At 36.8% G+C, this 10,360-nt stretch overlaps 1 long non-coding RNA gene across 3 annotated transcripts in view; it reads right to left on the bottom strand.

The window, feature by feature from the left end:
• Nucleotides 1-10,236, bottom strand: part of LOC104868745 — a 19,699-nt gene extending 9,463 nt beyond the window's left edge. The window contains exon 1 of one of the 3 annotated variants that reach the window (XR_782087.2): nt 10,010-10,236. This is a non-coding gene — a long non-coding RNA (uncharacterized LOC104868745). The remainder of the gene's footprint in view (nt 1-10,009) is intronic. The other 2 variants (XR_782088.2, XR_782089.2) reach the window with 2 other exon arrangements.
• Nucleotides 10,237-10,360: the final 124 nt, after the last annotated feature.

The following is a 10,360-nucleotide window of genomic DNA, read 5'->3' as shown; positions in this document are numbered from 1 at the left end:
AAAAAAAAAAAAAAAAAAAAAAAAAAAAAAAAAAAAGATAACTAGTTGAGAGCAGGACCCATAAAGGTATATATTGAGTGTGAGCATAATCCACTAACCTGTACACACATGCAAATCCAAATTCTAGTCATCATCTTTCTTCAACTAGAGAGAGGTTAAAATGAGAGATATATTCTTATCATTTAACTTCTCTATGCCCCTTAAATTCTTCTTCACTCAACAGTACTCTGACACTAAATTCTCTATCTTAGATTGTGATCAGATAGACTAATAAGACAGAAATATACTTTGCAAAACTAAGTTCAATAAAGGTGTTTAATGATAAACCCCACATGTTATCAAGCATGTGAGGGCCTTTTAAATCAAAATGAACCATCTTGAATCAGGGAACCTAAAACATTAAAATTTCAATTGTTATTGAAAAATTCATTATTGTGTGAACTGTTAAAAATAGTTAACACTTATTGAGTGTTCATAATAGGACATATTTTATTATTCTAAGCACTTTACACATTATCATTTAATCCTCACAAAACCCTATAAAGTACTAAAAATGAAGTTTGAAGAGTATTTTAACAGTGACTAGAGTATGAAATTTTTTTGTTTCACTTTTTTGTTTTTTTCTGGGTTTTGTTTGTTTGTTTTTGTACCAGGGATGGAACTCAAGTCCTTGAGCTTGCAAGGCAGGCAGTGGCACCACTGAGCTAAATGCCTGGCTGTGAAATATTGATGTACAAAAAATATCAGTTTCATCCATATAGAAGTCCTTGGCAATCCATTTCAGATCATAGCTAAAGTTACATTTGTATAATATGAGAATCTTCCTATCTGCCTTTAATCCTAGGCTTTCTAGTTCCCCACAGACATGTGACTCTCTAAATGTTCATGTCTTTGATGAGAAACAGAAAATGCAAAGTGACAGGTACTGTGTATATAGACAAAATACAGCAGTATCTCTCAAGGCAAGAATGGCACAATTACAATCCTTCTAGTGTTGCCCAGGGGTCATTTTCTTTTCTTCACCATATCTGCAAAGATGAATCCCATTGGTCAAGTGAAATGCCTCTTTTCTTTTCTAAGGGCTTAGCAAATCCTAACAACTATTTCACTCAAGAGATAGAAATAGTTTCAAGGGCTGCTGAGCCAAGTACAAAGTGGAGAATGAAGGAGAGGGGGAGGAGGTACAAGGAGAGGGTGAGGAAAGGAGAAGTAGTAAAAGGAAGGGGGCTGAGGGGGAGAAGGAGAGGAAGAAGGAGAGAGAATGAAAAACTAGCCCCAGAAAAGATGACGACTTTGAAGTTCAAGAATGGAAACCACGAAAATTCCAAATCTATTAAGATTAGTTTCTCTAAAGCTAGTGACTGGCTCTACAGAAACAAATCAGCTAGTTGTTCAGACACATCTGAAAAAATGGGTCAAATGAAAACATCATTACGTGTTTATATTACCAAAAGAATATGACCTTCTAGTATATGCCTGGTCCCCTAAAACCCCATGCAGACATCACTATGATCTTTAATTTGCCTCTTGACACAAAACTCCCTTCATTTGCTTTATCTTTCCTTCACTACTTAATTCTTGGAAATTTTTGAAGAAATTTAACTTTGATTTGTTTGTTTTCATTTTTTTTTTAATCTTTTTGGCTCATAACCTCTAGAAAATCATTACCTAGGCCCCTAGGCACTAAGTCTAAATGAAGACTACTGAGCAGAAAGGGAGAACGCCTTTGTCTCAAAATTCTCATTTCAGGAAGTTGCTAGCATAGACATATTAGCATCATTTTAATATTAAACCTGGAGAGGAGAAGTAGTTTCAGTAATATGTTACTGATTGCTCTTCTCCAGCCAGGAACCAAAAACAGGTTGCAAAAAGTTTGAGGTTTGTGGCCAGCACACTTTCTTATTGGAGCCAAGGCTTAAGAATATTTTGTGTGGGGCTTTCTGGCCCTGTCAGTTCTCATTCTTTCGTTTTAGAATGGCTTACTTTCACCTCCATTTACCAATGAGAACTAAGAATAACATATTTTATATTTGTAAGTGCTTGACATGGAAACAGTGGAATGCTTTAGTCTCTTTTGGCTAAAAGAAAGAGAGGTACACTTAGTTACTTTAGAAAATTAGCAGCAGAAGATTAAGTTTGGTGAAGGGAATTATTACAAGGGTACACAGGGGCTGAAAGTGGGAATAGCCCCGAATTTAAGTCAATTCTAAATACTAGCGTCCTGACACCTTTGCTTTTTTACTGGGCATTGTCCCATCCTCCTTTTCCAAACAACTTCCTCCCTTTTTACTCTTTATCTGTTCTGTTGCTTCATAGTTTTAGTTCACATATGGTTCATGACATCTTCTCAGAATCTCACTTTGCTGCCAACTGGCTTAGTAGCTTAGTTTTGCAATGCCAAATTTCCAAAAAAGGAATCTTATTGGCTCATATTATAATTTTAAACTACTCTGTAGAGATGGATAGAAGGCCAGGTTACAAACTAACTTTCTGCAAGTGTCCATCCTTTGGTCCAGTCATCTAAGATAAAGGATGACCAAATAATGTACAGCATACTTTAGATCAGAACATAGGATAAAGTTAAGGAGGCAATGAATGGGAAAAGGTTGACATAAAAATTTCAACTTTGCTGGCAGATTATATGGAAACAAGTCTTTCTTTTTTTTTAGTAAACCTAATCTCAGCTAACTGCAATAGACCTGGACTTGCCTTGATATAGCATGTGAAAGAAGCAACAGCTCTTCTTTCCTCTACCCTTTCCTTCAACTTTATCTCCATCGTGTCCATTACTTTATCTCCATGACTAGCCATGTGCCTAAGAATCTTCAGACCTACATCTCAAACATTTGAAATTTTAATTTAGGCTGCCAATAAAAGTATTTTATTACCCAAAGGTCTTCAGTTGCTTTATTTTACTTACTATAGGGAATAGTGAATATTTCTTTGCCTAAACCCATAGCAATTTTTCAATAGGTACCCAATTCACAAAGGTGGCCAAACTGTATTTGTTAATGTGTGAGATCTAGGCCAATAAAACTGACAGGTGTCCTAACACAGCATTCACTGAGCAAAATATTTACAGTAATGACTTACTGAATAATAAAAAAATTACATATATTATAAATGTAGGTGGCATCAATCAGTTATTAGTTAAAATTACAGCTCTTCAATTCCTGATACAAAAAAAAAATTGCAGCTCTACCTTGTAATAACTGTGACTTTGACCAAACTTTAATTCCCATACCCATATGCAAAATACAAGTAATATAACTACTTCATGGAGATTTCATGAATATTAGGCAAGATAATGTATGCACATTCTTATATAATGGTTGGTACAAAGTAAGTACTCTGGAAATGGTAGTGGTTGCTTCTATTACTATATCTATAATTATTATCACCACAATGAGTATTATGAAGATTAAAATATGAGAATTATATTTTTAAGTATTTTACAGTCTTGAGATAAAATAGTTACACATGTTAAAAATGGTCTATGCATACAATTTGCACACATACAAATGAAACTCAGCAAAGTGTGGGCTAAGGATAAGATAATAAAGTAAGATTCTTTAACCAGGAAAAGGGGATTAAAATCTGGTGAATTTCTGATATGGAGGGTATATTTTATACTGCATAAATTTGTCTACTGCAACTTATAAAAGGGAGGACTCATTAGTTTTTTTAAATGAAACATGAACTATCTTAAAGGGGGAATTGAAACATTAAGATGACGATTGCAAATAGCAATGAGTTTCTGGATGAAATACCTGGAAGTCATTGTTTGAAACTATGGACATCACACTATTTGGATTTATAGTTCTCTTCACTGGGAAGCCTAGACCAGTTAGAGTCCCATGTTACATATTCCCTGCCTTTCTTTTTTTTCTCCACAGAACACTCATAACACATTTGTACTATTTGTTTAAAATCCACTTTCTTGCTTTCTTGACTAGGTTTTAAATTCTGATTCTCATGTTCATCACTGTGTCTCTCTGACTAGCCAGAGGCCGGACACATAGGGAGCACTTCATAAATACATGTTGAGTAAATTAGTGCCTTAATGCAAGAATGCATTAAGTAATGAATATGGAATTAGAAGGAGATTTTATCATGTACTGTTCTGACCCAACTTAATCACCCTTCCATATTTAACAGATGAGGAAACTGAGTCCCAATATCATATGCAGCAGTTCATTGCAGTACTAAACTAAACCTGGGTCTCTTGGCTTTCTGTCCGATGCTCTTTTTTTCTTTCTTTTCTTTTCTTTTCTTTTTTTTTTTTTTTTTTTTTTTTTTTTTTTTTTTTTTTTTTTTTTTTTTTTTTGTACCAGGGATAGAACACAGTGCCACTGCATTAATCCCCAGCCCCCAGTGTTCTTTCTGTTATGTCATATCTTACTTTTGAGAAAAAATATCACAAAAATCACAGATCTTCATTTTTCAAAAAAGAGGCAAATATAAAAATCCAAAACCTATCATGTAAAGGTACAAGATCCCAATAATGAATGTAATGTACTGTATACCTAAAATGTACCAATAAACTCAATAAGGGAAAAAAAATCTCCTATGGGCCAGGGATTTAGCTCAGTGATTCTGCAAGGTCACGAGTTCAATTCCTGGTATAAATAAATAAATAAATAAATAAATAAATAAATAAATAAATAAATAAAATCTCCTGACAACACGATATAATTACAGGACTTCTAATACATTTCTTATAAGCTACTAGTTGATTTAAAGTGCTTTACATAGAACTCATCTAATCTCCAAAGCAACAAGACTAACCTTACTATCCTCATTTTTCAGATGATGTAAGTTGAGACCCAGCAAAGTTAAGCAACCAGATGAATGTCACACAGTATGCAGAAAACATAACATGGCAACTTACGGCAAATATTTACTGAGTGCTTACAGTATTCTAGTCATCTTGTTGAATATTAAATTCATTATCTCATTCCATCTTTACAATCACCCTTTGAGATGGGTACATTATTACTCCATTTTACAGTTGAGGAAGCTGACATACCAACACACTTAGTAAACTGCCCAAGGCCATATATCTGGAAAAGGACAAGTTAATACTTAAATTCATGTCTGATTTTAAAACCGGGGCTCTTTGCCTCAACACGATACTGAGCACCAAAGAAAACACACTCAATGTGTCTACCATGGTGCCTTGCCCTTCCACTGTTGCCATGGCCCGTGGCCTCTTTATTCTAAAGCAACAATAAGGGACGTGTGATTTATTAGGATAAAGCGGATTTAGCAGAGAACATAGTAGTCCCTTTATAGGTTGACAGCTGTCCTCCCCATTGAGAAATATGTGTGTGTCCATTTATGTCAGGGTACTTATATTGTTATACATTATGGTATTCTTTGTACTTGAGCCCTTTGCTCAACTTTTGCTATAATCAGGAGATGACAAATTTATTTTTATTTATTTAACTAATTTTCTTCTTTGTTTCAATTTTTTGTTTGCTTATTTTGAGATAGGTTCTCATGATGTAGTCTGGGGTGGCCTGAAACTTATGATCCTTCTGCCTCAGTCTCCAAAATGCTAATTAATATTTTTTCCTTTTTTTTTTTATGGTATCAGCAATCAAACTTGGGACCCTGCACTTGTAAGGCAGGTGGCGGCACCACTGAGCTAAATCCCTGGCCCTATTTTTCATTTTTTGCAGTGCTGTTTTCAGTGACCAATTAATAAGAGACATAAAAAACAACGCAAGAACATGAGAAATGAGTTCAACATCTCCTAGATGATGCAAATTTTAATCTAAGGTCGATTGAAAATAGTGAAAAATCAGAAGATAGCACAAATGGCATAAAAAACTTGTTGACTGAGATAATAGCTGAAAACTTTTCAAATAAGATAAAAGAATTTAATATGCAGATAAGCAAGGCATATAGAACCCCACATAGCTGTGACCAGAAAAGAACTTCTCCACGGCACATCATAATAAAAATCCTGGCAGTCCAACACAAGAACAGAATCTTAAAAGCAGGTAAAGAATATCAACAAATCACTTATAGAGGAAAATCCATTAGAATTATAGAAGACTTCTCAACACAAACCTTAAAGGCCAGCAGACCTTGGAATGAAGTGTTTCAAGCTCTAAAAGAAAATAATTTCCAACCCAGGCTGACATCTTGTAAAACAATCTTAAAATTGATGGAGAAACAAGATATTTTGATGATAAAGAACTCCTAAAGAAATTCATGACCACCAAACCAGCACTCTAAAAAGTTCTCAAGGATACCTTAAGAAGAGACAATGAAGTGAATAATGACAAGAAATGTAATTTAATAAATACACCAGATAGGGTGAGCAATTAAGTGGAAGGGAAAGATAGGGAGTCAACAACATGAAAGTACGGCAATGGTAGAAATAAGTCAATGCTGTCAGTAATAACTCTCAAAGTTAATGTTCTCAATTCCCCCAACAAAAGACACAGACTAACAGAATGGACCAAGAAAGAAAATCCAACAAGCAGTATACTGTATATAAGAAACACAGTTTACCCCCTTCATAGACTAAAATCAAAGATGGATAGAAAAACAATATTCTATGCAATAAGTATCTGAAAAAGAGCAGGTGTAGCTATCTTACATTCAAACAATGTGTAGTTCAAGCCAAAATTGATCAAAAGAGGCAAGGAAGTTCACTACATATAGGTTAAGGAAATAGGAAGAGGTAACAATTATTCACATATATCACTGAACAACAGTGCACCCAACCCCATAAAACAAGTACTGCCGGACACGAAAGATCACAAAGACATAAACACAATTATAGTGGAGAACCTCAATACTCTACTATCACAAATAGATCAAATTAGACAAGAAATCAACAAAGAAATATGAGAATTAAACAAAACCTTTGAACAAGTAGGGTTCACCTCAAGGATGCAAAAATGTTTCGGTGCATGCAAATTAATAAATGTAATACATCACATAAATAGAAGCAAGAACAAAGATAGCATGATTACCTTAATAGATACCGAAAAAAACTTTGACAAAATCCAACATCCTTTCATGATAAAAAATACTTAAGAAAATAGGTATAGAAGGACCTTATCTCAATCTGATAAAGGCCACTTATGACAAAAGTACTGCCAACATCATTTTAAGTGAGGGGACACTGAAAACTTTCCCTTTAAAATCAGGAAAAAGGGCCAGGGATTTAGCTCAGCAGTTTGGTGGCCTGCCTTGCAAGTGCAAGGACCCGAGTTCAATCCCCAGTACCAAAAAATTTAAAAAAAAATAAAATCAGGAAAAAGAAATATCTTTTATCACCATTCCTGTTCAACATAGTACTTGAAACACAAACAAGAGTAATTAGGCAAGAAAAGAAATAAAATGAATCTGTACAGGAAAGGAAGACAGATTGTAGTTATTTGCAGATGATATGATCTTTTATATAAAAGATCCCCCCAAAAAAAAATCCAACAGAAGACTCTTAGAATTAACCAAACTCAGTAATTAGCAAGATACAAAATCAACACACAAAAATCAATAGCATTCCTCTACACTAATAATGAATCCAATAAGAAATCAGGGGGAAAATACGATGCACAATAGCACCAAGGAAATTAAATATTTAGGAATTAAACTAAGGAAGTAAAAAACTTCAATAATGAGAACTACACTACCCTGAAACAGAAAATTGAAGAGGACATCAGAAAATGGAAACATATCCCCTGTTCCTGGAGAGGCAGAACCAATATAGTCAAAATGGCCAGACTTCTAAAATTGATATACAGATTTAATACAATCCCAACCCATATGCCTGTCAACAGATGAAGGGATAAAGAAATTACGAGATGTACACACAATGGAGTACTATTCTGTTATAAAGAAAGATAAACGAGTCATTTATAAGAAAATGGATGTACCTTGAGACAGCAATGTTAAGTGAAATAAATCAAACACACAATGTTAAATATCACATGGTTTTTCTCTTTCATGAGAAACCCAGAGTAAAAAGAAAGAGCAAAATAAAAGATAGATAATACAAAGTAGGGGGATAGATGGTTCTCAAAGGGAAAGTGGATCAAGAGTTGGAGGGAAGGGGGGGTGGGGAACAAAGGATGAAAAAAGGAAATGGGATGTGTTATGAACATTTACAAACACCATAAGTATTGTAAACATTATGTACTGGGAAAATGCACAAGAAAAAAAATAAAAGAAGGGGATCAAGAGATGGGGGAGGGAGAAAGGGGAAACGGGATTTTAAAAAAGGAATCACAATGTGTTGTGTACATGTACCAACTTCCCACAAGGATAGAAAATTATGTACTACACACATGTACTTTATTAACAAAAAATAACTAAATAAAATGTATTCTCGTAAATGTTGTGTAAAAAGACAGAAACTAATTTCCTAAGACATTTATCACTAAATGGCGATGGATATGTATTTTAGTTTTTAGAAAAACCATGCCTGGTGATTTTTTGCCTAGATTTCTTGGTTCTCTGCATTGAAAGGCATGTGGCAATTTCTCCCTTTGCTGAATTTCCTTGCTTTTATGGTTTCTTCTGTGTATTAAGCACCTTTCCTACACCACTGCTAGTCTAGATTATGTCTACACAGCACCTGGCAACTTTTAGTTATCACTAACTGTACAGATCTCCACATTTACCCAGCCACATAACTTAGACTACTTGGAGGGTTTCCAGTCTAATTTGATCTACTTAAATCTGACACCGGCAGATTTCCATTTCCTTTGTTCCTTGTGTAGACCTGGTTTAACATGTTGATCTCTAAAAGGAACAGAGTGGAGACAGCAGTGAACGCAAGAGATTGGCAGTTTTAGCTGCACAATTTGGCCTAAAGCTTTGATATGCTAAACTTGCTAGCTCCTCCAAGTGTACCTTCCTGACTTTGCATCACAACAGTATACTAAATCCCTAAGGAAATCAGAGTAGGTCTTTTTTTTTTTTAATTAAAAAGAAAAACAAATGCAAACCGGTGGGATGGTTGTTTAAATCATCACAGATAAATTCTGTGAAGTGTAGGCCTTCACAAATCCTGGTACACTAGAGAGACCTTTAAAAAAGGAGAAGCAGAGAACGCTGATCAGGCTCCAAAAAGCGAAAACAGGTGATGTCATAATGCACAGTCCTGTGTGGTTGCGCCAAGACCGCGTGGGGAGCTGCGGCTCCAGGGAGCAAGGCTCTCCGAGGCACTGGGCTAAGCAAGTTATCTCCGGGGCCCCGCGGACACCGATGAGTGCCCGGCACCAATCAGGTTCTAGCTCCGCGCCTGTCTTTGTTCTCACTGGGGAGCAGGTTTCGGGCGTCTAGCGTCTGCAATCCTCGTTCCACCCGCACGCTGTCTCCCTCTGGGTACCTGACTCCCCTCTTTACTGTTCCCTTGTACCCCGTCAATTATACTGTATCTGCTTCTCTCCCCTGAACGCGGACGCAAAAACCCTGACTTCTGTTTTTAGCTTCGGAAGAGGGAGGTCCAGCCCAATCGTTTTGAAGGGCAATTTGCTCTCTGAACCTTTCTTGGCAAGCAGAGCTCCGTGCTCTGGCATATATGATCAGCTGCCTCAGAAAGGACTTTGGGGTAAGAAGACAAAACCTCTCTGGGCCTTTAGTGCTGGACAAACCGCACTTTCATTGCTGAGAAGACTGCAAGAAGGTGCTTCAGATAAAGGAAACCGTTTAACCATAGATGTGTCTGCCCCCGAGAACTCGGTTAATTGTATATATCTGCCTCAAATATCTACCTCCATCCCAATGTCAAGCTTCAGGTAACGTCTTTTGCACAACAAGCCTAACAATAAATGACGTGTAAAGTTCTTTGAGATCCCTGGATGCAAAAAGTCCTATAAGAGTGCAGTCTTTATAGCTAAGCTTAGATTTTGCCTGAAAGCCTAATCAGTTTTGATGGAAGGAACGTTTCGGTCTGTACCCTACACTCCCTTATTCAGGATATCAGAAAGTGTTTAGCCCAGTCTTAGACCCTCTAGCGAGCTCTAGCTTTCTAGCTATTTACCTCTTCTCACCATTTCTGCAGAGAACTCGGGGGGCGTGGCTTGCACCGAGCCAGGCCGGTCAATGTTATTTGCATATAACACACCCTCTTCCTCTTATTGGCGGAGTGGCGCAAACTGCACTCCCGCCTACATCACTACCTAACTAACCCGCCATCTCCTCGCAGTTCCGAGCCTCGGTGATAAACTTAACTTGCCCGGAGATTCAAGGCGTTCTCAAAGGCTGGATTGGCCGATGCGGCTCACAGCCCGGGTCTAGAGGCTCATTGGCTGCGGGCTGGCGTTCTGGGGGCGTGGCCAGGTCTGTCCGATCCGCGGGAGGGGGCGGGACCGCAGCCCGGAGGTGGTGAAGG

The sequence above is a fragment of the Fukomys damarensis genome, unplaced genomic scaffold (genome assembly GCF_012274545.1).
Source record: "Fukomys damarensis isolate Sample0158 unplaced genomic scaffold, DMR_v1.0_HiC HiC_scaffold_16, whole genome shotgun sequence".
NCBI classification, from domain to species: Eukaryota; Metazoa; Chordata; class Mammalia; order Rodentia; family Bathyergidae; genus Fukomys; species Fukomys damarensis.
The sequence above is the reverse complement of the archived record's forward strand: the minus strand, read 5'-3'. Positions and strand labels throughout refer to the sequence as shown.